Here is a 26,177-nt window from a genome sequence, read left to right as displayed (position 1 = left end):
TTTGGGAAAAATGCTTTTCCAAGGGAGCAGGATTTGTTTTTCGTAAGCTTTTACCGTCCCACTGTTTTTCTGGCCTCATAGTTCTGATTCACACCCGGAAAGAACAGTGATTTAAAGTCTGAGAAGAAAGGGGTAAGAGACTAAATCCGGAATGTTGGAAATTGGGTGAGGTCACAAAAGTCTCCTGGAGGCTTTCTTGGAACTTAAAACAAAGGCGGGATCCAGGGGAAACCACAGCAGGAACATCAGCGCTGGAGGGGACAGCCTAGCTTTTTGTCTTCCAACCCTAGTGCAGAACCTTCCACAAAAGCTAGCCGTTAGAGGGAGTGCTGGGCTGAGCAGCCTCTGGCGCTGGGAGCAGCAGGAAGAGTGGGTGTGTGGAGGGAGGGCTCGGCTGGCAGCCAGCCCCCGCAGGGTCACACCCTCTAGACCCCTGAGGAGAGGGGGACCAACCCAGAGAGGAGTAGTGGCTGGGAGGTGGGGAGGCTGCAGGGCATTTTGGAACAAAAGAAACTGGCTTATGATTCCAGGGGTGAAGTTTTCTAAAAAGGAAGGTGAGGAGACATTGCTTAGCGCTTTGTCCCACATTTTTGTCTGCCCGTAAGAGGCTGGATACTGGGTGAGGGCAAGTAATTTGAATGAGGTGTGATTCCTGTCCACAGGAACTTAAAATCCTGGTGGGTGAGACAGGCCGCCACAGCAGACCAGAGCAGGGACACCTAGGCTGAGGGAGCCACTGCCCATTTTGCACAAAGGAGTGACTTGACAGACCTGGGCTATGGAGGGTAAGTGTACCTGGGGTGGGGCTGGGGTTGTCAGGGTGGGGGGTTAAGGAAGAGAAACATTAGCCTCCCTACCTGGGGTGGGGGAGGGAAGGACACTAACCTTTACTGAGTGCTGCGAGCCACACGTTGTGTTAGGATTTTTAGTTCTCAGAAACTATTAAAGCAGTATAATTACCCATTTTACAGATGGGGAAAGCTAAGGTCAAAGAGACTAGGGATTTGCTAAAGTCACACAGCCAGTGAGTACTGGAGCCAGAATTTGGGACGAGGGGTGTGCTTTTGGGGACTCCATAGCCCAAGGTTTGGAACATCTGCTGTGTCAAACGTTTCGTGAGATTTCATGAGTCTTTACCACTTGAGCATAATTGACCCTGTTGGGGTCTCTTGTTGGGAGGTTAAAGAAGAGGGAACAGAAGAAATCTCTGCTGCCTCCCAGCAGGAACACACTGGGTCTACTGGTGAGAAGGGCTCTGGAGGAAAAGGCTGGGGAGGGAGCGGAAGCACCACTGCAGTTTTCAATAGGGCAGTCAAGGGAGGCCTCTGGGTAAGACAGGAGGTTCCAGGACGGGGAATGCAAATGCACGGGCCTTAAGGTAAGAGTGTGCTGGACCATCTGAGGAAGAACAAGCAGCTGGAGTGGAGTGAGCACGCAGCAAGGAGATGGGTGAGGAGGCAGGAGATGGAGGAGGCTGATCGGAAGGACTTGGCAACTGTTACAAGGTTGGTTGCTGAAGGGTGCCTCCTTCCCCACCCCCACCCCACCCCAAGCACCCTCCACCTTGGGAGCTCCGTGGGTGCCCCTCATGGGCACGATGAATCCTGACTAGGCAGCCACACCTAAGGCCTCTTTGGCCCCAACCTCTTCTGGGGCCCTATCTGGGATGCAAATCGCATGCTGCCTTCCTGTGGGTCCCACAGACTCCCTGACCCCAGCGGGCTCACCCTGGAGAGCAGTTCCAGAACCCCGTCTCCTAGGGCGCCCTTACTCTCAGAAGATTCCCATGACTCTCTCACCCCCTCCCCAAGAAGTCCTTCCTATTCTGAGGTTATGCAGTGCTCCTGACAGCCTTGCTCTTCCTACGAATTTAAGACACAAATCAAGAGGAGCCTTAGGGCACTTTTGCTTTTCCGCTCTAAGACGATGAGCTGATTGGATGGGGCCAGGGCAAGGTGGGGAAAGGAAATGCAGTTAGGAGAGGGAGGTCACTTACCGTTTCAGAAGTCTTACACCACATCAGTTTATAAGGTAAGGCTGCCTTCCCCCACCCATCTGGGCTCCCCAGCTGCACACTGGCACACACATCTAGACATCCTGAGGCCTGAATGTTACGACCAGAAAGGCCGAGTATTGGCAGAGAGGCCCACCTTCCTAGTTCCCTCCTTTCTCCCAGTGATCGATCCCCTGGGATCATGGGGAAATCACAGTGAGGACAGCCCCAGAACCTGGAGTTGGAATACCAGAGAGCACTGAGGCACCCCAGGCCCTCTTATGCTCTCTTTTCTATCCCTTGCCACAGGGGAGTACCGACACCCTTGGGAGAATTATAGTGAATTGCTGGTTTATACCCTTTCCCCCCTTTCTGAGAATTCAGGGACCAATTACTAGTCTAATCACAAATGAGGCTTGCTCTGAAGCTAAAATGAAAAGATTTTTTTTTTAAAGATTATTTATTTGACAGAGAGAGCACGCGCGCACAAGTAGGCAGAGCGGCAGGCAGAGGGAGAGGGAGAAGCAGGCTCCCTGCCGAGCAGGGAGCCCGATGTGGGGCTCGCTGTGGGGCTCAATCCCAGGACCCAGGGATCATGACCTGAGCCAAAGGCAGACACTTAACTGACTGAGCCACCCAGGCGCCCCAATTTTTTTAATCCTATGAAGAGCTAAGGATTCCCAGATTTTAAGGCCATATACTATTAATTCAGAGAAGAGAGCTGAGAATTGTATAAGCCCCCTTGAATATTTTCCCCACTTTGAGTGACCCTCTGTCTCTTCTAATTAGTCAAACGTTAGCCATCCTACAAGGCCCTACCGATCACCGCTTTCTCTGATTAGCCCTCGTGGATTTCCATCTTTCTCTTCTCAGCTCCTATCTGCACCTCTCTGCCAGCACCTGGACACGTACATCACTTCTTGGCTAGACTGAATAGAGAATGATTCTTATTAATTGAAGCCAGCACATAATACACAGTAGCCAGCACATAATGCATACTCAGTAAATACTTATTGAGTTATAGCTGAAATATCACCAGGCCTCACCTACTCCATCTTGTCTACACTAAAGCCATGCCGCTACCAGGCCCCACCACCGTCTTAATGTTGGTTCTATTGGGCATTGCAGAGCCCATGCATGATGGGTATGTGCAAGTTACCGTGGTGCAAGAAAGCCAAACATCTTCATTTTCCTACCAGAGCCCGGTTCAGGATACATTCCTATTACAAGGAGGGGAAATACAGGTGATTCACAATCGAGGCTATTGATGGAAAGCTGTATATTATCCAGACAGCAACGGTGGGTCTCAATCAGTTAAAAGATTTTAGATATTGGACTGCTGTTGTCTGTGAAATACAGAGGCTGTGTTCGTGTTCAGTTTAATTCAGCATGCCTTTCTGAGCATCCAGCAAGTGTCTATCACTGTACTAGGCCTGTGGAAGCGCCACAAGATGGGAGCCAACAAAGAATGAAGTAAATGCTAGAGAGAAGGTGTACGAAGGAGTGGGAACTCTGGATAGGAGGCTGCTTCGTGGGGGAAAAAAAGCATTTGAAGACCTTGAGGAGGGAGAGGGAATGGTTCAGTGAAAACAGAAGCCTCACAATTAGCCTAGAAAGGTACATTGAGTTTTTTATCCTGTAGACAGTTAAGAGCCACTGCAGATTTCGGAGGCTGGGACAAAGTGATCTGAGATGTATTTGATAGCATGTGAAGGATGTTGGGACCGACACGAACAATTATCTATCCAACCACCATCACCACCACCACCACCATGACCCATTCCTCATCCCCTCCTACCCTGCCTTCTTCATGGCACATGGCAGCCCAATTTTATTTAGATATGAAGCAGGTGACGAGCTTCAAGGGGCCAGCCCCAGGAGCAAAGTTTGATGAGTATAAACACAAGACACCCAGGGGCCGAGCATTATAGAAATTTCTGAGGGTGTTTGGTTGCAGTTTGGCTATCATGATTAGGGAACACTATTGACAGTTCATAAATGGGTCAGGAATAGTAGACATCCAGGAAGGCATGGGACAATTCCACACATCAAAGATTTGTGCTGTGCCCTGCATGACTTTTTTTTTTTAAGATTTTATTTATTTATTTGACAGAGTGGCAGAGGCTGATTGAGCCGCCCAGGCACCTCAATATTTTTAATCCTGATTAAAGCAGACTCCCCACTGAGCAGGGAGCCCAATGCAGGACTCAATCCCAAGACCCTGGGATCATGACCTGAGCTGAAGGCAGACGCTTAATTGACTGAGACACCCAGGCATCCACTTCATGACTTTCTTTAAAGACTCTTTATTATTGTATAACATGCATAGAAAATGCACAGGTCACAAGTATACAGCTCGAAAAATAAATTTAAAAATGAGTGTGCAGCTTGATGAATCTTCACAAACTGAACACACCCTGGTGCCTAGGATAGTCATCTACCTATCCGAACTTCTAACAGCATGTCTACATTTTGCCTACTTTTGAACTTTATCTAATTGGACTTGTTAAATGAATAACTACACTTTTGTATCGATGAAATATCTCCTTATAATTATGTAAATCTAGCAAAGACAAATTCTGCACAAATTTAGTATACATTGCATTTTCCAAGAATGCAACTAGCCTGTAAATGTAAATTGAGGGATGCCCTTTTTGTTTTTTTAACTCAGAGCTTTCCCAAGAGTTCATGGCACTGATAGTGATATTTTCTTGGCTTTTGAATTGTTGATACAACGCGATTGTATCAGTGCACGTTTGAAGCTGCTAGATTCACGTAAGGCTGTGTGTGTATGTGCAGACAAAGTACAGATTGCATCTTTAGCTGTAGAATATTACTATGCCATATTGTATTAGTAGCTTTTGATAGGTCATACTGCAGTAACAAACTCCAAAAATTTCAATGGCTTACAACAACAAATTGTATTCTTATCCACATATACATCAGTTGAAACTCTGCGCCTGTTGCACCATCTTTATTCTGGGAGTCAAGCCAAAGGAGTAGCCCCTGCCTGGGAGATCTTGTCACGGCAGAAGGAAAGAAGAGGGACTCCTAGGTGGCTCAGTCATTAAACGTCTGCCTTCGGCTCAGGTCACGATTCCAGGTTCCTGGGATCAAGCCCCGCATCAGGCTCCCAGCTCAGCTGGGAGCCTGCTTGTCCCGCTCCTCCCTACTTGTGCTCTCTCTCGCTATCTCTGTCACTATCCCTGAAAAAAAAAAAAGAGGAATGGAGAGCCATGCAATGGCTTTTCAAGCTCTTCTCAGCTGTGGTACTTTCATTCACGTTCCATTGACCAAAGCAAATCATAAAGCAAGCCTGCCTGGCATCAATTGGGTGAGGCACAGCAAGTCACATGCTATCAGTTGGTATGTATAATTCTGTTACAGGGAAGGCAGGAAATACCTGGGAGTCATGATAATACAATTTACCATATATATTGAAATGCATATATATAATTTTTTATAAATTCTATTCCTTTATTCCACCTCTATATTCCAATAAGGGCTTGTATTGATTTGTTTTTAAAGTATGTGAGGGTAGATTACATTATCTTTGATTTCCATTTCAGGAAGGAGGAGTGTTATAAAATATTTGATGCAAAAGGGGATGCTGGTTCTAAACAGTTGGAAATTAGCGGTCTCGCCCAATCGTGGTAATTTTATTATTACCCTCGCAGTGATTGACTTAAGAATAGACATGGGTTGAAAAAAAAAAAAAAGACTAGATATGGGTTGCAATTCTGGTCAAGGACCCCTGAGGAAGCCTCGGGGACTTCTGAGAAGACTGAATTGCTCCTTAAGAAGGACATAAAAAACATTGCCCGCCATGGTGTGAGTATGTGCTACCTTCTCAAACCATGACAGTTCTCTTGAAGCCATCAAGGGAAGTGCAACACGTTGACAGTGGCAAAGTGGAAAAATAAAAAGAATCTGTGTACATAATGAGCTCTTGAGATGCCAGGGTTTCTTGAAGTGCCTTATCTTCAAATATTTTGTTATGTGAAATAATACATGTTTCTTATACTTAAGAAATCTGTAGTTAGGTTTCCTTACTTGCAGTCAAAAGTCTTCTACAATGATCCTTTGCAATGGGAAGTCTGGGTGCAGAGATGCTGGTTATGAGGATATTGTAACTGTCCAGGCAAGAAGTAATGAGGGCGCCTGGGTGGCTCAGTTGGTTAAGCGACTGCCTTCGCTCAGGTCATGATCCCGGAGGTCCCGGGATCGAGTCCTGCATCAGGCTCCCTGCTCAGCAGAGAGTCTGCTTCTCCCTCTGACCCTCCCCCCTCTCATGCTCTCTCTCTCTCTCTCTCTCTCTCTCTCATTCTCGCTCTCAATAAATAAATAAATAAAATCTTAAAAAAAAAAAAAAAAGAAGTAATGAGGACCGAAGTTAGGAAAAGGCTGGTTCATCCACGGTGCCATGCTGGTCAATGTTTACCAACCAGCTCTCAGTCAGGGTGGAGGTAGGTAAGAGCTGATCCATAGCATATGCTGATTTCTATGGTGTAATATTGCCAATTTTAAGCTGTCAAGAGTTTAACCATCAGCTTGCTGCCTTCTGAAAATGTAACAGTTGGATCTTTGCAAGTCGGTGCCATTTGGCTCCAGCACACCACTGGCTGTGGGGATAGAAAATCAGAACAGATACAAAACACTTTGCAGAGGGAGAACTGGCAAGACCTCAGGTGTTGGGGCAATTACAGAAGTTGTACTCTGACAGACAAACAGAAACTTTAACTGGTGTGTGTGACTTCATTTGTGTGTCTCAAGTTCCAGAGGGGGAACTTGATAAGCAGGGTACTTCCAGAAAGCACAGTGGGAGACACGGTACTGCTTTGGAGAGAGACTCCACAGTTCCCAAGTCAGTATCATAAATTAGTTTTATGGCCAACACATTGTACAGAGAGACAATAAAATGAGGCCGTGATAAAGTGGGTGTTTCTGGCACTGAGCCCGGGGAAGGGCAGGGTGAACCCACATCAGGCTAACCCTGGAAGCTGCCACTGGTGGGAGGCTGGATGGAAGCTCGTGGTGGGAAAAAGCAGCAGGTCGGCCAGAATCATCATGCGAGGTAGGGCCAGCCCCAGTGGAGAAGCTACCGCCTATTCACTGATCCGTTGCTTTCTCCACTTACTCAACCACAATTTATTAAGCATCTGCTAAGTACTGAGTCCCAGGCTAGGTAGTTGCTCAGGATAAACGGAAGTGGATTCTCCTGGACCTCATTCCCTCACAGGTAAGATAAACAGGTACCCTGGTTTAATGACAAAATACAGGATCATGGGACACTGTATTCTGGTTTAAAAACTAAATGGGTACCAAGCTTAATTCTTAACCTCTCCAGTGAAATTCGGAAGCTGAGCCCTTAAGATGAAGAGATGGCCCTATTGATTCAGTCCTGGCGTTATTCAGCCTTTACTCTGAATGTCCATGTCTGTGGCATTCACGTCTATCTCTGTAATGTTAAATTGATGTGTTTCATAGAAGTCAGTAAGATCAGACGAACTTGGCTATTAATTAGAAGATTAAAAAAAAAAAAAACCCATTGGCCCCATGAATGCTATCCACAGTTGTCAAGCACCCACCCCACAGCTAAGATTTTTCTACATTGTGGAGAAATCCTATTCTCTAGGAAGGCAATTCTGCTCAAAAAAGCTCCCACTCTTGCATCAGTGCAGTGCCAAGACCTTCATCGGAGGCATCAGTAACTAAAAAGACCTGTTCTTTGAGTCACTTTTTTGTCCAAATGTTATCTCATGCCAAGCTGTCCCTTATTTTCTTTCCTGCTACTCAGATGCCGGGTTATTTGATCTGGCTTGTTCTTAGGAAAAACAAAAAAACTGGAGAGTGCAGAATCGTACCATGTGGATTCTTTGATTTTTTGATTTAAAAAAATCGTATCTGACCGGTCTTAAGCAAAAAAAGGATTTATTTACTCATGTAAGCGAGAGATCCAGGGAGTAGGTTTTGCTTCGGGTGTGGCTGATGGAAATAGTCAAATGATGTCACAGGGACCTGGTTCCTCTCTCTCCATCTTTCCATTCTGCATCTTCCTTCTCGGCCTGGCCTCCCCACTCATTGTGACCATACAGCTGCTGCAGCCCGAAGACTACATTCCCGCGAGGTGTGAGAACAGCAGAAAAGAGAGAATGTCTCTTCATCCAGTTCAACAAGAAAGCCTGGACCTAACTTTAACCTGTCAGAACTAGGTCAGGTGCCCCTCCCTGGCCCGATCACACTGGCCAGGACACAGTTTGGTTTAAACCTAGGTCATATGCTATGCCTGTTGTTAGGGGATGGGTCAGCTCACTAGAATCACAAGAACATCAAGTAGACATGGAGTAGATTTCTTGTATAATCTGACATACGACATTATATTAGTTTCAAGTGTACAACATAATGATTTTATATTTGCATACACTGTGAAATGATCACCACAATCAGCCTTGTTACCATCTGTCACCATACAAAGCTACAAAATTCGAGTAGATAAATGAAAATTAAGGACTATTATTAAGAACAGGGTAAATGGATATTAAGCACCCAGACTCATCATTGTTCACCACAGTCGTGTACTAAACTAGCATATAAAGCCTCCATATTAACCTCTTAGCCCCTGGGGACTACATGAGTCTTACCTTGGTGTAGATAAACTTGAACTGGTAGAGAACACCTAACTTCTTTGTCATCATGGCCCTTATTCCCAATGTTCTTACCAAAAAATCAGGGCTGGGGCAAGGGTTCTGAGATTAAAGACACACAGACACACAGACACACACTCACACATACACATACATACACCACCCATGTATATACGTGTGGTGTACATACAGAGAGAGAAAAAGATATTTTTAAGGAATTGGGTTCACACAATTGTAGGGGCTAGCAAGATCAAAATCTATACAGCAGGTCAGCAGGCTAGAAACTCAAGCAGTTCTTCCTTGTTACAATCTTAAGACAGAATTCCTTCCTATCCTTGGGGCCGCTGGGTGGCTCAGTCACTAAGCGTCTGCCTTCAGCTCAGGTCATGATCCCAGGGTCCTGGATCAAGCCCCACATCGGGCTCTCTGCTCAGCGGGAAGCCTGCTTCTCCCTCTCCCCACTCCCCCTGCTTATGTTCCCTCTCTCGCTGTCTCTCTCTCTCTGTCAAATTAAATAAACAAAATCTTTACAAAAAAAAAAAAAATTCCTTCCTATCAGGAAGCCTCAATTTTTGCTCTTAAGGCCTTCCCATATTATGGAGGGTGATCTCTTTTATTTCAAGTCAGCTGATTGTAAATGTTAATCACATACCAAATACTTCCACAGCAACAGACTGTGTTTGACCAAATAATTGGACACCAAAGTCTAGCCAAGGTGATATATAAAATTAACCAGCACAGAGGGACGCCTGGGTGGCTCAGTCGTTAAGCGTCTGCCTTCGGCTCAGGTCATGATCCCGGGGTCCTGGGATCGAGTCCTGTGTCGGGCTCCCTGCTTCTCCCTCTACCTGCCAGCCGCTCCCCCTGCTTGTGCGCTCTCTCTCTCTCTTTCTCTGACAAGTAAGTAAATCCAATCTTTAAAAAAAAAAAATTAACCAGCACAGTGCTTGAGGCTGAATTGTGATTTCATCCTCATAGGCATTGTCTCCAGCAAGGAACACAGAATGCAGAAGTCAGGTTCCCACCCTGACCTAGGGCCAGGAAAGGACCCTAAAGATAGAAACTATATGAGGGGGGCGCCTGTTGTTAAGCGACTGCCTTCGGCTCAGGTCATGGTCCTGGAGTCCCGGAATCCAGTCCCGCATCGGGCTCCCTGCTCAGCAGGGAGTCTGCTTCTCCCTCTGACCCTCCCCCCTCTCATGTGCTCTCTTTCTCATTCTCGCTCTCTCAAATGAATAAATAAAATCTTTAAAAAAAAGAAACTATATGAGGACCATGAATCATGGAACACTACCTCAAAAACTAATGATGTAATGTATGGTGATTAACATAACAATAAAAATTTTTTTAAAAAAGAAACAACTATTGAGGGATAGTGGAGCAGAAAACTGGAGGAGCCTCAGTTCTGAGCACCAACCTCAGAACCTCTATCTATATCAGGCTTGGGTTGCCTACTTCCAGACTTCTTTATGAGGAAGATGAAAAAAACCTCTGATATTCAAGTCACTGAATTTTGGGGGGTTTCTGCTATATGCAACAGAGCTCAATTCTATGTAATACAAAAAAAAAAAAAAAAAACCCTAAGAAAAACAAAGAAACAACTTGTTAAGAAAACAAAAGACTAAACAAGGAAGCTTTGCTTTATTTATTTATTTTAAAGATTTATTTACTTATTTACTTAAGAGAGAGAGAACACAAGCAGGGAAGAGAGCAGAGGGAGAGGGAGAAGCAGGCTCCCTGCCGAACAAGGAGCCCGATGTGGGGCTCCAACCCAGGACCCTGCCGATCATGACCTGAGCCGAAGACAGCAGCCCAACCAATTGAGCCACCCAGGCGCCCCAAGGAAGCATTATTTTAAAAGAGAGCATAATTCAAGATAAGAGAAATAAGACTAGAGAGGTTGTTTTTTGTTGTTGTTGTTTTTTACTATAAATATAAATGTTTTAAAAAATCCTTGTGGGGGGGGGGTTGCCTGGGTGCTCAGTCAGTTAAGCATCCACCTTCTGGCTCAGGTCATGATCTTAGGGTCCTGGGATGGAGCCCTGTGCAGGCTCCCTGCTCAGCGGGGAGTCGGCTTCTCTCTCTCTCCCTCTGCCCCTCCACCCTGCTCCTGCTCTTTCTCTTGCTCACTCTCTATCTCAAATAAATACATTTTTTTTTAAATCTTTAAAAAAAAAATCCTTGTGAAGGGAGCACCTGGGTGGCTCAGTTGGTTAAGTGCCAAACTCTAGGTTTCAAGGCTCGGGACACGAGATCTAGCCCCTGCCCCACATGGAGTTGGTTTGAGATTTTTCCCCCCTCCCTCTCCCTCTGCTCCTCCCTCCCCCGCAGACCCCCCCAAATAAATTAATAAATAAAATCTTTAAAGAAATCCTTGTGAAGGACTCTCAGACAGTGTCAAAACCATTTTCAATCATATTTTTTCAAGAAAGGTACATCAGTTTTCAGAAAGGCAAACTTAGGGTGTTAATATCAAACAAGGTAAAATTCAAGTCAGAAAACAGTAAACAGAGTGTTTGTTTAATAATGGCAATCATTATTTTAAAACATCCACATGCTTTTATGCACCGGTAATAACATCATGGGCGCGCGCTGTGCACACACGCACACACTTCGCACATAGTTATAACTTAGCAGAGTGCCAGGCCCAGATGGTTTCACAGATGATTTCTTTCAAAGCTGCAAGAAAGCAATAACTTCAACACCTCAAATTTGTTTCAGTAGCTAGAAAAGGACATATGTCTACAATACATTTGCAAAGCCAAAAAGATCCTGAAAACAAAATCCTATGAATATTATTGTAAAATTCCTAAATAAAATACATACTAGCAAATTTAATCAGGAAGTACATTAAATAGTACTGCTATAATGCTGTTAATTAAAGTTTGTTACAACAATGCCAAGATATTTCAGTGTCGGGAAATCTATTGTCATAATTCAGCCCATTAATTGGCAAAAAGAAAAACGTGTATTTATCTTGATATGAGCCCCAAAATCTGTTTTTATGAATTTCAACAGCTCTATCTAATTTCTTAAAGTTCTTGGTAAACTAATAATAGGTGAATTACTTAATAGAATATAAAACCATCTGGTTCACACTAAGAGCCAACATATTATTTAACAGTGAAACGGAGTAATTCCCACTATAATCTACATCAACATCATAAATAAAATAAACACCTATATATCTTCATGTAAATGCAATAAAGACATCTCTAGAAAATATTGCTGCTTTATTAAACTGCAAAAGCAGTGTCCTTATTAGGCACAAAGCAGATCTGTAGGTACCTCCCTCATTCCCACCCCACAGTTCCCCCTCTTCCGACTAGATTTGGTGCCCCAGCCCCTTAAAAAAAAAAAAAATTCTAGAGGCCCTTCTAATGGTAGAAACAAGACAGATGACTAGCTCTTGGGCCAACACTGTTCCTATCACTAATGCCCAGCTCTTCCTGGAGGAGATTCCCCCTCTTCTGCCCACTAGGCTCAGGGTGCAGAGGGGACTCTTTCCAGAACCTCTCCTGCTGGAGTCTGGCCCACCAGGACCTCAGGCTAGTCCATGGCCTCCCCAAGCCAGGAGGGCTTAGGCTGATCCAGGGCAGGTCCAGGCAAGTGGGATGCGCCGGGTTGTTATTTTACAGTTTAAGCATCACGAGAGGGTCTGATGACTCAGCAATTCTTGAGCCAACATCACCCATGTGGTGAGAAAATGAGGCTATGGGTGATCAGAATCAGCTGTGGGGCAGAAGCGGTTTAAGCGTCTGCCTTCGGCTCAGGGCATGATCCCAGGGGGCCTGGAGCGAGCCCCGCTCGGGCTCCCTGCTCAGCGGGAAAGCCTGCTTCTCCCTAGGCCTGCCACTCCCCCTGCTTGTGCTCTCTCTCCCTGACAAATAAAATCTTAAAAAAATATATATACATATACATATATATATATATATATCACCCCTTCCTCCCTGGCTCATGGATTTCATTCTCTTTGACTCTGTCTCCTCTCAGGAAAGCACTGGATGTTTTAGAGGGATACCAGATCTCCCCCATGCAGGCACTCAAACCACCAGCCTGCGGACAGCCCTTAAAGTAGTTCCAGGTGGCCGCCCAGGTGCCAAACACCAGAGACCTTAGAAGGGGGAAAGAGTGCCATCTGGTGCAATTTCTGCAACACAGAGAACTGGACACCTTGTATTTTTGTTCTCTGTCCCATGATCTTGAGCATCAGAGAAAAAAGCCGGAGAGTAGTGGAGTACCTATCACATCAGACCAGAAACAACAAATTCAAAACATCCCCCACATTCTCGCTTGGGCACCTGGGTGGCTCAGTCCGTTAAACAACTGCCTTCAGCTTGGGTCTTGATCCCAGGGTCCTGAGATTGGGCTCCCTGCTCAGTGGGAGCCTGCTTCTCCCTCTCCCTGTGTCATCCACCCCCCGACACTCATGCTCTTTCTCTCCCAAATAAATAAATAAAATCCTTAAAAACAAAACAAAACATTCCCTCTCTGCCACAACTGACCTCCCCTCTGTTCCCCAGTCACACATACCCCTCTAATGTTATTCCTCTGTCTGAATGCCCTTCCCTCCCTCCTGGCAGGAACCTGCTCTCCCTTGGAGACCAGGCTCAAAGGGGATCCTTTCCATGTTCCAGCATAGCTAATGCCTTCCTCCCGGGCTCTCGCAAACCTAGCCAAACCAGTCCTGCACTCATGGCTGTGTGGGGTCCCACCTTGGCTCTGGTACTGTCTCCCACACCAGGTATGTGTGTGTGTTCCTTGAGGAGTGCTGAGTAGCTTCTCATCCCCTCGTTTGGTATGAGTGACTCCTGTGGGTCAGATGCCCCGAGAGGCACTCAGAGGAATGAGATCCCAAGTTCTACTTGGTGTCCCCTTTTGATTTGACCACTGGGGGACAGAGAGGGCCCAGGAATGCTGAGATTTGCCCTTGAGCCTGAGTCCTACAAACCCCCATTGGTGGCAGGGTGTGGCATGGAGGATCCTGAGTTCCCGACCGCCGTTGTTCACAGTCTTCACGAAGCTTCCTCCTGCTTCGACTCCACTTCAGAATTAAGTGTGGGCTCTGCAGGGGCCTCTTATCTTCCAGTGTGCTGCCCTATACCAGCAGCTCCCTGCACCCCAAAGAAGGTGTCAGTGAAGCCTTCAGGGCTTCAGCTGGGTCTCCTGGGGGTCTGTTCTCCTCCTTCCCAAAGCTGCCTTTCCACCCACACTCACACACTTGTATTGGGCACATCTCAACACGAGCCTGAATTGAGTGGGTAAAGTCCTGTATGTGTCCCAAGCACAGGCACGTGGGTCCTCGGTATTGCCCTTACTGCTGAGCACCACCAGGAGGCAGACAGCAAGCAGGTCTGAAGGCCTTGTGAGGAAAGAACTGGGCCCGGGACCTCTCCCACGCTGCTTACAAGAGGAGAAGATGCTACAGGGCTCAGAGAGTTCCTTAATTTTTTTTTATTTTTTTAAAGATTTTATTTATTTATTTGAGAGAGAATGAGATAGAGAGAGAGCATGAGAGGGGGGAGGGTCAGAGGGAGAAGCAGACTCCCTGCTGAGCAGGGAGCCCAATGACGGGACTTGATCCCGGACTCCAGGATCATGACCTGAGCCGAAGGCAGTCGCTTAACCAACTGAGCCACCCAGGCGCCCCAGATATTTCCTTAGTTGATTGTAATATTTGGAATGGAATATTTGCATTTGCTGATCCTCGCAATTGTCACCCTGGCCGATGGTTTTGTCCCCTTCTGAGAGAATTTGTCATTTACAGGCCTGCCCTTCATCTTAACAAGAAATGTTAAAAGAAATCCTTCAGGGAGAAGGAAAATGATATAGATCAGAAAATCAGATCTACCTAAAGAAGAGTATTAGAGAAGAAATAAATGAAGGTAAAATAAAGGGTTTTTTTTTTCTTATTCTTAATTGATCTAAGATAATTGTTCAAAGTTATAATCGCAGCCGTGTATTTGGCACTATTTATGATACTTCCAAACTGGTGGAGAGTGATTTAAAAGTAGGCTTCGGTGTATTGTAGCAAACTCTAGGGTAAGCACTAAAAAGAGTTTTTTCAAGAAATATAACTGATATGCTAAGAGGAGAAAAAAATGTCTTAAATACTCAAAACCAGAAAAGGCAGAAAAAGCAGGGAAGATAAGAAAAAGAAAAGCAGGGACTTAGATACCTGTGCATGGACGTTCTTAGCAGCATCATTTATGCACAACTGCCAAAGGTAGAAACAATCTCTACCACACAATAAATGTCCGTCGACAGATGAACGTGTAAACAAAATGTGTATATCACTGTAATGGATTATTATTCACCCTTAAAAAGGAATTAAATTCTGATGCATGCGACAATATGGATGACGCTTAAAAATATTATGCTAAGTGAACCAGACACAAAAGGATGAATATAATGATTCCATTTTTTTTTAAAGATTTTTTACTTACCTGAGAGAAGAGAGAGCACGAGCAGGGGAAAGGGGCAGAGGCAGAGGGAGAAGCAGGCTCCCCGCGGAGCAGGGAGCCCGATGTGGGGCTCAGTCCCAGCACCCTGAGATCACGACCTGAGCCGAAGGCAGACGCTTAACTGACTGAGCCACCCAGGCGCCCCGCATGATTCCATTTCTATAAGGTACCTAGAGTAGGCAAATTCATAGAGACAAAAAGTAGAATAGAGCCTCCCTGGGGCAAGGGCGAGGGGAATGGGGAGTTATTGTTCAATGGGTACAGATTTTCTGTTTGGAATTGTGAAAACTTCTGTAAATAGAGAGTGGTGATGGTTATATGACATTGAGAGTTTACTTAATGCCACTGAACTGTACACATAAAAATGGTTAAAATGGCAGCGGGGGGCGGGGGGCGGTGGTACCTGGGTAGCTCAGTCGGTTAAGTGTCCAAGACTCTTAATTTCAGCTCAGGTCATGATCTCAGCGTTGTGGGATCTAACCCGGCACCAGGCTCTGCACTCAGCACTGAGTCGGCTGGTCCCTCTCCCTCTGTTCCTCCCCACCCCCAACTCTGAAATAAATAAATAAATAAAATCTTTTTTTTTTTAAAGATTTTATTTATTTATTTGAGAGAGAATGAGAGATAGCACGAGAGGGAAGAGGGTCAGAAGGAGAAGCAGACTCCCTGCTGAGCAGGGAGCCTGATGCGGGACTCGATTCCGGGACTCCTGAGCCAAAGGCAGTTGCTCAACCAACTGAGCCACCCAGGCGCCCAATAAATAAAATCTTTTAAAAAATGGTTAAAATGGTAAATTTTATGTTAGGTATGGTTTACCACAATAAAAAAAGAAAAAAAGAACAAGTGTCATGGTAGTTACTCATCTAACTAAATCAATAATCAATGTAAATGTGAATGGCCTAAATACACCAACTAAAAAACAGAAACTGTCACAGTGAATTTAAAGAGACCCAGTTAGATGTTGTGTACAAGAAATCCACTTTAAATAGGAAGACATGGACAGAAGAAAAGTGAAAGAATGGAGAAACTCCCTTCTACTTGCTAGCTGGGATGCTGCCCAACTCATGAATTATTTAATAAAGCTGATTGGATCTTCAAAAAAAATAAAAATAAAAGGATGGAGAAAGACATACCACAAGAACACTACTCAGAAGAAAGGAGAATGCTGGAATCACTATATTAATTTTAGACAAAGCAGACTTCAGAACAGGAAAATATCAGAGATAAAGAGGTCAATTCTCCAAGAGGATATGACAATCCTTAAGCTGTATGCACGTAACAACAGAGCATTAAAATACAGGAGACAAAAGCTCATGGAACTGCACTAAGAAAGACAGATCCATTGGTGCGGACTTCAGCCCTCTCTTCGGTGATGGACAGATCCATCAGGCAGGAAATCATAAGGATATAGCTGAACCAAAGAGCACCATCAATTAGCTGGATCTAATTGACATTTATAGAGTACTTCATCCAACAATAGCAGACTACATATTCTTCTTGAATTCACAGGTAGCATTCCCCGAAATAGACCGTCTCTAGGCCGTAAAACACACTTCAGCTGATTTAAAAGAATAGAAATCGTACCAAGTCTGCTCTCAGACCAAATGAAATTAAACTAGAAGTCAATAGCAGAAAAGTAACTGGAAAATCCCCAAATATTTGGATACATTAGTATATATTATAACCATTATATGGATGTATTAATATAAGAATATATTAAACAGGGACACCTGAGTGGCTCAATTGGTTAAGTGTCTGCCTTTGGCTCAGTTCATGATCTCAGGGTCCTGGGATCAAGCCTGCTTCCTGCTCCCTGCTCAGTGGGGAGTCAGCTTCTCCCTGTCCATCTGCCACTCCCCCTGCTTATGCTCATGCTCTCTCTGTCTCTTTCTCAAATAAATAAATAAATAAATAAAATCTTAAAAAAAAGAATATATTAAACAGCACACTTCACAACATATGGGTCAAAGAAGTCTCAAAATAAGTCTTAAAATTGTAAAATATTTTTACTAAATGAAAACGCAATTTATCAAAATATATGAGATGCACTGAGAGCAGTACTTAAAGGGAAATTTATTTAAAAAAAAAAGAAATTTAGAGCACTGAATATACATACAGTAGATACATGCCACACCATAGATGAGCCTTGAAAACATGCTAAATAAAAAAACAGACACAAAGTCGTTATATTGCATGATTCCATTCATATGAAATGACCATCATACACAAATCCATGGAGACAAAGTAGGTTAGTGGCTGCCTGAGGCTCGGGAACATTTCTCCTGGGGAGTGAATTTAGAGTCACTGCTAGGCGGATTTCTTTTTGGAGTGATGAAAATGTTCTAAAATTGGGGGTGGGGCAGGTGGCTGGCTCAGTCTGGAGGGCATGCGATGCTCCGTCTTGGGGTTTTAAGTTTGAGCCCCACGCTGTGTTTTGAAATTATTTAAAACTAAAATCTTAAAAATCAAATTAAATTAAATTGGGAGTGCCTGGCTGGTTCAGTCCGTAGAGCTTGCAACGCTTGCTCTCAGGGTTGTGAGTTTGAGCTCCACCTTGGGCATAGAGATTACTAAAAAAAGAAAAGAAAAAGGAAACAACAACCAAAACAATGTTCTAAAATTGAATGTGGTGATGGTTGCACAACTCTGAAGATACTAAAAGCCATGAATTGTACAAGCTAAATGAGTGATTGTACAGTATGTGAATTCTGTCTCAATACAGCTGTTAACCAAAAACAGTAAATAGGAAAGAAAAATCTCTAAGTAATCTAAAAGGCTTAAGCAATTAAAATGATTTTGAAATGCTAGATGGTAGAAACACAGATTAAATAGTAAAAACAACCAAAACAAATATTAAAACCATTCAAATCCAGGACTGACCTCTCCTTGAGAGGGCATATTGATCAAACAGCCTTTGGTTCCATGGGGCAGGGGGGAGTTTTCTGGTATTAGATCGCTATGGTCTGAATGTTTGTGTCCCACAGAATTCATAGGTTGAAATCCTACCCCCCACCAAGGTGATGGTATTGGGAGGTCGGGCCTTTGGGCTTATGAATGGGACAAGTGATTTATAAGAGACACCACAGAGCCCCCCTAGTGTCTTCCTCCATGTGAAGACACAGAGAGAACACAGCTGTCTAGGAACCGAGAAGCAGGCCCTCACCCGGTGATGAATCTGCTTGCTCCATGATTTTGGACTTCCCAGCCTCCAGCATGGTGGGAGATGAATTTCTGTTGTTTATAAGCTACCCAGTCTATGGTATTTTGTTATAGCAGCCCCAGCAGACTAAGACGAAGGTCATGTATCATGCAACCAACCTCAGGCAGTCCCAGCACCTTGAAGGCTTCCGACCAAGGGGCAGAGGAGAAAACCTGTAGAGCCGCAGCCTTTTTCCTGGAGAGAAGTCTGTGCACAGGAGGCCTACCCCGGATTGGGACCCTCACCGTGTTTTAAAGATGCATGGAATTTCACATCAAAATCTCCTGTGCCTTCTCACCCCCCAAAAAACAAAAAACAAAACAAAACAAAAAGCACAAAATCCCATGTACCCCAATATGGGCTGGAGCAGAGCCTCAACTGCCTCCTGTATAAAGGGCCCGGGTCCCACAGCTCCTCCAGCACCCCTGTCCCCATGACTACCTTACTCCTAGGTGGCCAGTCTAACTGACTTTACCTGCCTGGCCCCTAAGCAAACCCCTGTCCCCCACTAAAGATTTCTAAGGGAAATGGGGGCGTCTGCTCCCCAACGTTCTCTTTGGTTTGAAAGAGAAAGAAAGAGGAGATCTCCTTATGGCTTCTTTTTGCCTTTAAAAAAAATGTTCAGCAGTTCTCAGCTCCATTTAAAGTGAGAATCAGAAAAGAAAAGGCATGGTGGGGAGGGAGGAGCCGAGGGCGAAAGCCCCTCCCTGGAGGGAAAATGAATCTAGACGGAGAAAACTGCAGGTGTTGGAGCTGGGCGCCTCCAGCAACCCCCCCCCCCACCCCCCGGGCCCTGGCCATCCTATGGAATTGGACCTCAGGGAGGATTTAGGAGGCACTTGGCGGTGATGACCGTTGGCCGTTACACTTTCGTTTCAGTTTGCAGCATGTGGCTTCAGAGGGGACTTTCCCCAGCGGAGCAGGAAGAGCTGATGGCTGGAACAGCCCCGAACAAGGGGCAAACTTTGCTGCCAACAGCTGCCTCCAGCAAGCACAAAAGCGTCAAGTGCCCATAGCCGGACTGTCCACTCGGTGCCTCAGGACCTTCCACCCACCAAACCTGAGGTTTGTGAGAACACATCGTCTTCCGTAGGGTGTGGAAAAGGAAATGAAAGCTAATATTAGGTGGAACAGCTCTCGGCGGCGCTCAGAGTTCGTGCCAAGTCGATGTGAAGAAAGATGCCCAAAGATGTCTTTTCTGGGGGTGGGAGGGGGAAGAACGGGATCACCGAGATGAAATCAGCCAGGCCTACCCTGCCCAGAGATAGCAAATTGCCACCCTGCTTCCTGCTCTCAGCTAGGCATAGGGAGAGGGGTGCTTTCTTCCCTTTTTTTTTTTTTTTAAGATTTTATTTATTTATTTGACAGGGAGAGCACACAAGCAGGGGAAGCAGCAGAGGGAGAGGCAGAAGCAGGCTCCCCACTGAGCAGGGAACCCCATGCAGGACTCCATCCCAGGACCCTGGAATCATGACCTGAGTCAAAGGCAGATGCTTAACTTACTGAGCCACCCAGGCGCCCCAAGGGGTGCTTTCTTTCAAACAGATAATACAGTAAAAAGTAAAAAGTGGTAAAGACACGGCGAGGTCTCCCTCTCATCATCCCTCAGACACGCACGTCCTCTCCCCAAAGGAACTATGTGTCTTGTGTTGTTTCCTTCCAGAGCTAGTTTATATATGTACAAGCAAAATATATCATTTTCTTCTTTTTTTGTGTGTGAAAAAGGCAGCGTATTAGAACACAGCTCAGATGCTTACTTTTTCACTTCTCAGTATGTCTTGGAGACTGTTCCAGATCAGCACCTATTGAGTTGATTTTCTAGTTGCATAGTATTCCTTTGTGTGGTTGCACCATCTTTTTTATCAGTGTCAAGCCTCAAGGTTATTTCCAGGCTTCGTTATTACCAACAGTGCTGCAGTGAAAAACCTCGTACGTATGTAATTCCGCACACGTGCACGGAAATGTACATTCACAGAAGACAAAATGCTGGAAATATTTTGCTAGTTGTTTCCAGATTCCCCTCCATAGAATTCCTCCAACTTTACCCTCTCATTTGCAATACAGGGCAGTGCACCAGGCATGAAGTGAGGTGATTTCAACCCCACTGTACTAAGGAACCGCACGGGGAAGGGGCCCCAGGGGGAAAAGCCTGCCCCTTCCTTCCAAAGCTCTTCTTCTGTACCTTTATTTTTCATAATCATCAAATTCAGGACAGTTATTTGTTCAGTCTGTCTCCCCTACTCTGGTCCATGAATGCCTCAAGAGCTAAGATTGGGCCTTAATCACCCTTGTAACTCCAGTGTCTGGCCCAGAGTAGGTGACCAATAAATGCTTATCAGATGAATGAACAAATTAATAAATCGGGCTAGTAGGTTAGGTTCCATCTAGGAAAAAGAATTGGAAACTATGGAATAAGGACTATGGCTCTAACAACCTTAAAAGACTTGATTCTCTGTGACATTTCTGCGGGCAGCGGGGGTGGGATGGGGCCGGTTGCCTTTTTGTCTGTATTTCCCTAGGGAGATTAGCAATTAAATCTCGAAAACAAAGAGTCTGCGCCTTGCAGGCCTCTAGAGTATCTTGACTCAGCCAGCAGGCATCTCCACCATTTGGGCCCACGGTGACCATAAGGCCAGAGTCCCAGGTGGTGGCTTAGTGGTACCATATTTTCATGCAATGTGGTAGCATTTCCTGAGAGCATCGAAGTGCCAGGCACCGTGCTGGCTGGCTGAGCTCCACCCTGGTGGGATTTCAGAGTGTTGGACCCCCCCCCCCAACCCATAGTGAACATTTGTTACTTCCTCTATCCCCCAGGGACCCCACATCCCTCCCTATCCAGCAGAAGACCCTGCTGCTGGCCCCAGACTTCAAAGATGGGTTCAGGAGCCAGCAAACAGCCAGTATGGTTTGCTCACACATCAGTGACTCTCAGGGCTGTTGCCTGCCCTTCTAGATCAAAGTCTTGCTCCTTCTGGCTTGACTGGGCTGGAAAGGGATGGACTGGAGCTGCTGCAACCACTTTTTGCCCCCACGCAGGGAGAACTCGCTGAGCATAGAGCCTAGGGCCAGAAAGTGAGACTAAATCATCAGAGACTGAAATCACGGTCCTGACATTTCTATCCAGCCATGGCTAAAGTGAGATCCAGCCCCTGGAATTTTCAGTTATGTGAGTCAATAAATTCCGTTGTTTGCTGAAACCTATGCATGCCAGGCTTCCAGTGCAAGGCAAGAACGAGCCCTCCCCTGTGGCCCCGCTAAGTATAGAGAACGGATCCCATGAGAAAGGTCATTCAGGCCCTGAGCATCTGGGGTCTGGGCATCTCTAAGAGGGTTCTCGCAAAGATTAAGCGAGAGAATTCCTGGAATACGTGGGTGGCCCACAGCCACTAAGGAAAGCCGGCGAGGGGCGTTCTGCTCTACACTGAGATATGACAGGTGTGTGGGACATGGGACAGGTCAGACAAAAGCCACGCCCAGGATCTGGGGCCTGTCGGCTGGGCCTGGCAGCGGGACTGCGGGTGGTCAGTTGACCCCCGCTGCCGCAAAAGGTAATAACAAATGACCGTTGTTGTTTTGTGTCACTACACAAAAGATGACTGAACAATCTTCCTTCTTGTCTCTTCTCTTCTTCCCCTATCTCCTGCCTTGCTTAAAATTAGTATCACTTCCTGTGATAAATATATATGTGATTTTTGTCCGGGGTTCCTGGTACACAGCAGCTAAAACCCTCGGGATCTCTAAAGTGATGATTATCTTTTGTATGCTAATGAGCTGCCTGGTGGATGGGGGTTTCTAGAAAGCTTCAGGATGGGGCTCAGAGAGTTTCTGGATTGGTGAGCACATTGAGGTGCTGGGAGGATAAGCACCCAGAGAGGGCAGAGAAGCTTCATGGCACCCCCTCTTCACCCCCTAAAACCTGGTCCTATGCGCCTGTTCCCTGTGGCTGTTCCTGAGTTGTATCCTTTATAATAAACTGGTAAATCTAAGCAAAGTGTTTCCCTGAGTTCTGTGAGCCATAGAGCAAATTAGTGAACCTGAACAGGGGGTTGTGGAAGCCCCCAATTTATAGCCAGTAGGTCAGGTACCCTTGAGAACCTGGACTTGCCATTGGGGGTGCCATCTGGTGGAACTAGCCTTTGCCCTGGGTGATCGGACACTAACTCCAGGTGGATAGTATCAGAATTGAATTGAAGTGGTTGGTGTGAGGGAAAAACCCCATACACTGGGTGTCAGAAATACTGTAAGTAAAAACAGTTCAGACGTCCCCTACTTCCAAACCAGAAAACCCAGTAAAAACATACAGAGACGCAACTATGTCAAGGAGACATTTAGACTATAAATACCGAGAGTTTGGGAGGACTATCCAAGTGTTCAGTCTGGGCAAGGCAACCCTTTACTGATCTAAATAGCTCTCTGAAGACCTTGGGGCAATAAAGGGGACTCTTTTTGGTCAACACCTGTGCCATCGGGCGCCTGGGTGGCTCAGTTGGTTAAGCGACTGCCTTCGGCTCAGGTCATGATCCTGGAGTCCTGGGATCGAGTCCCGCATCAGGCTCCCTGCTCAGCAGGGAGTCTGCTTCTCCCTCTGACCCTCTTCCCTCTCGTGCTCTCTGTCTCTCATTCTCTCTCTCTCAAATAAATAAATAAAATCTTAAAAAAAAAAAAAAACACCTCTGCCATCATTCCCTAGCAACGAGCTCTAGCAACAGGGGACTCTTATTTCTGCGCTGGCAGCTGGACTTCCGCTCTCTGGTTGGCTAAGCCGTCTCTCCTGGGTACCGATTCCTACAAAGGTACACCTTAACTCAATTCGGACTTGATTCTTTTCGGGTCCTCTTGCCTGGAACAATAGGCGTGATTAAGTCTACGGTTGGTTTGTATGCTACTGGCTTGTGAAATTACTGCAATGTTAAATAAATGGCAGCAAAGACAACCTCAGTCTCTGGGTATTAATTTGCCTCGAATAAAACAACAGGTTATCCTGATTCAGCCTCCCCAATATCTCTCATCTCCACTCTTCACCTTTCATTCAGTCCTTTATTCATTCAGTCACAGGTATTTACAAATCCCCTTCTTCATGCCAAGTTTTATGCTAGTGTTTTGGACACCCAAAGATTTTTTTTTAAAGATTTTATTTATTTATTTGCAAGAGAGCCAGCACAAGCAGGGCGAGCAGCAGGCAGAGGGAGAAGCAGTCTCCCCACAGGGAGCCCAGTGTGAGGCTCAATCCCACAGGACCTGAGCTGAAGGCAGACACTTAACCCACTGAGCCACCCAGGCACCCTGAGGAGACCCAAAAATTAATGAGACCTGACTTCTATCCTAAGAAAATCACCGTCTACTGATAATTCAGAAACCGAAATACAATCATAAAGCGATGGGATTCACACAGAGACAGAAAGCCCAGAGTAGAGGTCCTTGACCCAGCTGGGAGCAGTAGAATGTGGAGTGGGGGTGTCTGTGAACTTTTCTTGGGGAGGAAGGGTTGACGCCTGAGTTTTAAAAATCTAAAGACTGGGGCGCCTGGGTGGCTCAGTTGGTTAAGCAACTGCCTTCGGCTCAGGTCATGATCCTGGAGTCCTGGGATCGAGTCCCGCATCAGGCTCCCTGCTCGGCAGGGAGTCTGCTTCTCCCTCTGACCCTCCCCCCTCTCATGTGCTCTCTCTCTCTTTCTCATTCTCTCTGTCTCAACAACAAAACAAAACAAAAAAATCTTTAAAAATCTAAAGACTAAAGGAGAACAGGCCATACCAAGAGGAGAGGAGGGGGACATAGCAAGCAGAGGAGACAGCTTAGACAATGGCCCAGAGGTGAGGGGCAGCATGGTCAAATTCCACTCCTGGGCTGAATCCAGGCTCCTGTCACTTTTCACCTGGACAAGAGATGATTGAGGGCTCTCCCCCCGTTCCCCGTGACCGCCAGAAAATCTTCTAAAGCTCAGATGTGACTTCCTGTCTCCCTTGCCTGCAGGCCTCTGCTGGTTCCCCTTCCTGATCTGTGCCATCTCTTGGCTTCTTCTCTGTTCGTAAACTACTTAGGGTGACTTTGACAGTATTTCCCATCTCTGAACCTTCATCTCTGCTCTTCTGTCTGCCTGGAATTTCCTGCCCTGCCTTGGTTGATGTGGTGAACTCCTATACATACCTCAGAGTGACTCAGATGTGACTCAGATGTGACCTATTGCACAAAGATCCCCTCCCACTTGCACTCCCCTCTGGGCGCACATATTCCAGAGCTGTGCACTTCACCTACTAACTTGTCTGCTTCTTGTTCCACTTGTGAGGGTACGGACCTCCTCCCCGCACCGGCCCAGGGCTGGTCTGCAACCGACCTTCAGCTCCTGGCCCAGGTGAAAGTGCATCTAATGACCCGGAAAGCAGAAGCTGCCGGACCATTCCTGTGACCCTTCAGACCTGGAAGGAGCCCGACACAGGCGGTTGCTGACCAGGGGAAGGCCTGGGCTGAGCCTGCTGCGTCTGTCCCCAGCTCTGCCTCAGACCCTGGCTTCCAGATTCAGCCTTATCCTTCCCAACCAAGGCTCTGACCTGGCATCTCCACCAAACCTGCCTCACCTTTGTCCATGGATCCATCTAGATTCCCACTTACAACCATGAGATTCTGCAGCTTAGAAGCACTGCGGAATGGTGATTGTGTGGCTGTTACAACTGTGAAGTTGTTACATTTTATGTAGAATACAAGTTTATGCACATTATGAGTAAGACCAGTAAAACTCATTTGAACTTAAAAAAAGTCCCTATTTATTTACGTATGTATGTATGTATGTTGAGAGAGAGAGAGCAGGGGGAGGGGCTGCAGAAGAGGGAGAGAGAGAATCTCAAGCAGGCTCCTTGCCCACCCGGCACAGAGCCCAACAGGGGCTCAATCTCAGGACCCTGAGATCATGACCTGAGGTGAAATCAAGAGTTGGAGGCTTAACAGATGGAGCCACCCAGGCGGCACAATCAAATTTTATTTTAATTACAAAACCAAGGCTCACTCAGGGCACAACATTCAAGCAATAAGGTAAGGAAGCATACCCACCTGCCCCAACCTTCCACTTCCTTAATCCCAGTCACTCTGTGTGTGACTGTTAACAGTTGGGTGTGTGTCTTTTAAGACTCTTTGTTGGGCCTGTACAAGTGTATGTGTAATTTTGCCCTCCTCCTTCCTAAAAATATACATACATACATATATTTAAAGAACTTGATAGACATCTTTGTCAATACACATAATTCTATTTGATCCTTTAATAGCCATATAGAAGGAGTTCATTATATCAGCGGTCAGCACACCATGGCCCACAGGCCAAAGATGGCCCAACACCTAAATAAAATTTTACTGGAACACAGCCAAGCCCATTTATTTACGTATTGTCTATGGCTGGTTTTGCACTATGACAGCTGAGCTGAATGATTTCATCAGAGACTGGGTAGCCCACAAAGCCTAAAACGTTACTATCTGGCCTTTTACCGGACAAGCGTGCCAGCCCCTGCAATATATGGCTGTACCAGGCTTTCTTTAACCAGTCCCCTATTAATAACATTTTAATTGTTTTCCTTTGCCCAGTGTTACAAACAATTGAGACAATATAAATACAAACAATTACAAACAATAATACTTTTTTTGTCAGCATAACACAGTCGATTACCACCATTGGTATCAGTAAGTGAGAACATGACCAAATGTGAACTCAATGTTACCTTTAAATAGGGTCTTCAAGGGGCACCTGGCTGGCTCAGTCCGTAGAGCATATGACTCTTGATCTCAGGGTTATGGGTTCAAGCTCCAGGTTGGGAGTGGAGCCTACTAAAGTAATTAAAATAAAAAAATAAAATAAAATAAAATAAAATAGATCTTCAAGTCAACAGACTGAGTAT

General features: G+C 45.7%; 1 long non-coding RNA gene across 3 annotated transcripts; it reads left to right on the top strand.

Annotated features, from left to right (window-relative positions):
* Positions 1 to 231: 231 nt before the first annotated feature.
* Positions 232 to 25,014, top strand: LOC113937795. Of its 3 annotated transcripts, none has more exons than XR_003524723.2 (6): positions 232 to 554; positions 663 to 785; positions 1,308 to 1,505; positions 14,427 to 14,522; positions 19,180 to 19,365; positions 22,991 to 23,263. It is a non-coding gene; the product is annotated as an uncharacterized LOC113937795 (long non-coding RNA). The 3 variants fall into 3 exon arrangements; XR_003524722.2 differs by having other exon boundaries at positions 14,405 to 14,522; XR_003524724.2 differs by lacking the exons at positions 19,180 to 19,365; positions 22,991 to 23,263 and adding an exon at positions 24,584 to 25,014 and having other exon boundaries at positions 14,405 to 14,522.
* The last annotated feature ends 1,163 nt before the right edge of the window (positions 25,015 to 26,177 follow it).

The sequence above is a fragment of the Zalophus californianus genome, chromosome 8 (assembly GCF_009762305.2).
Source record: "Zalophus californianus isolate mZalCal1 chromosome 8, mZalCal1.pri.v2, whole genome shotgun sequence".
NCBI classification, from domain to species: Eukaryota; Metazoa; Chordata; class Mammalia; order Carnivora; family Otariidae; genus Zalophus; species Zalophus californianus.
Note: the sequence above shows the minus strand (reverse complement) of the source record. Positions and strands in the feature narration are given on the sequence as shown.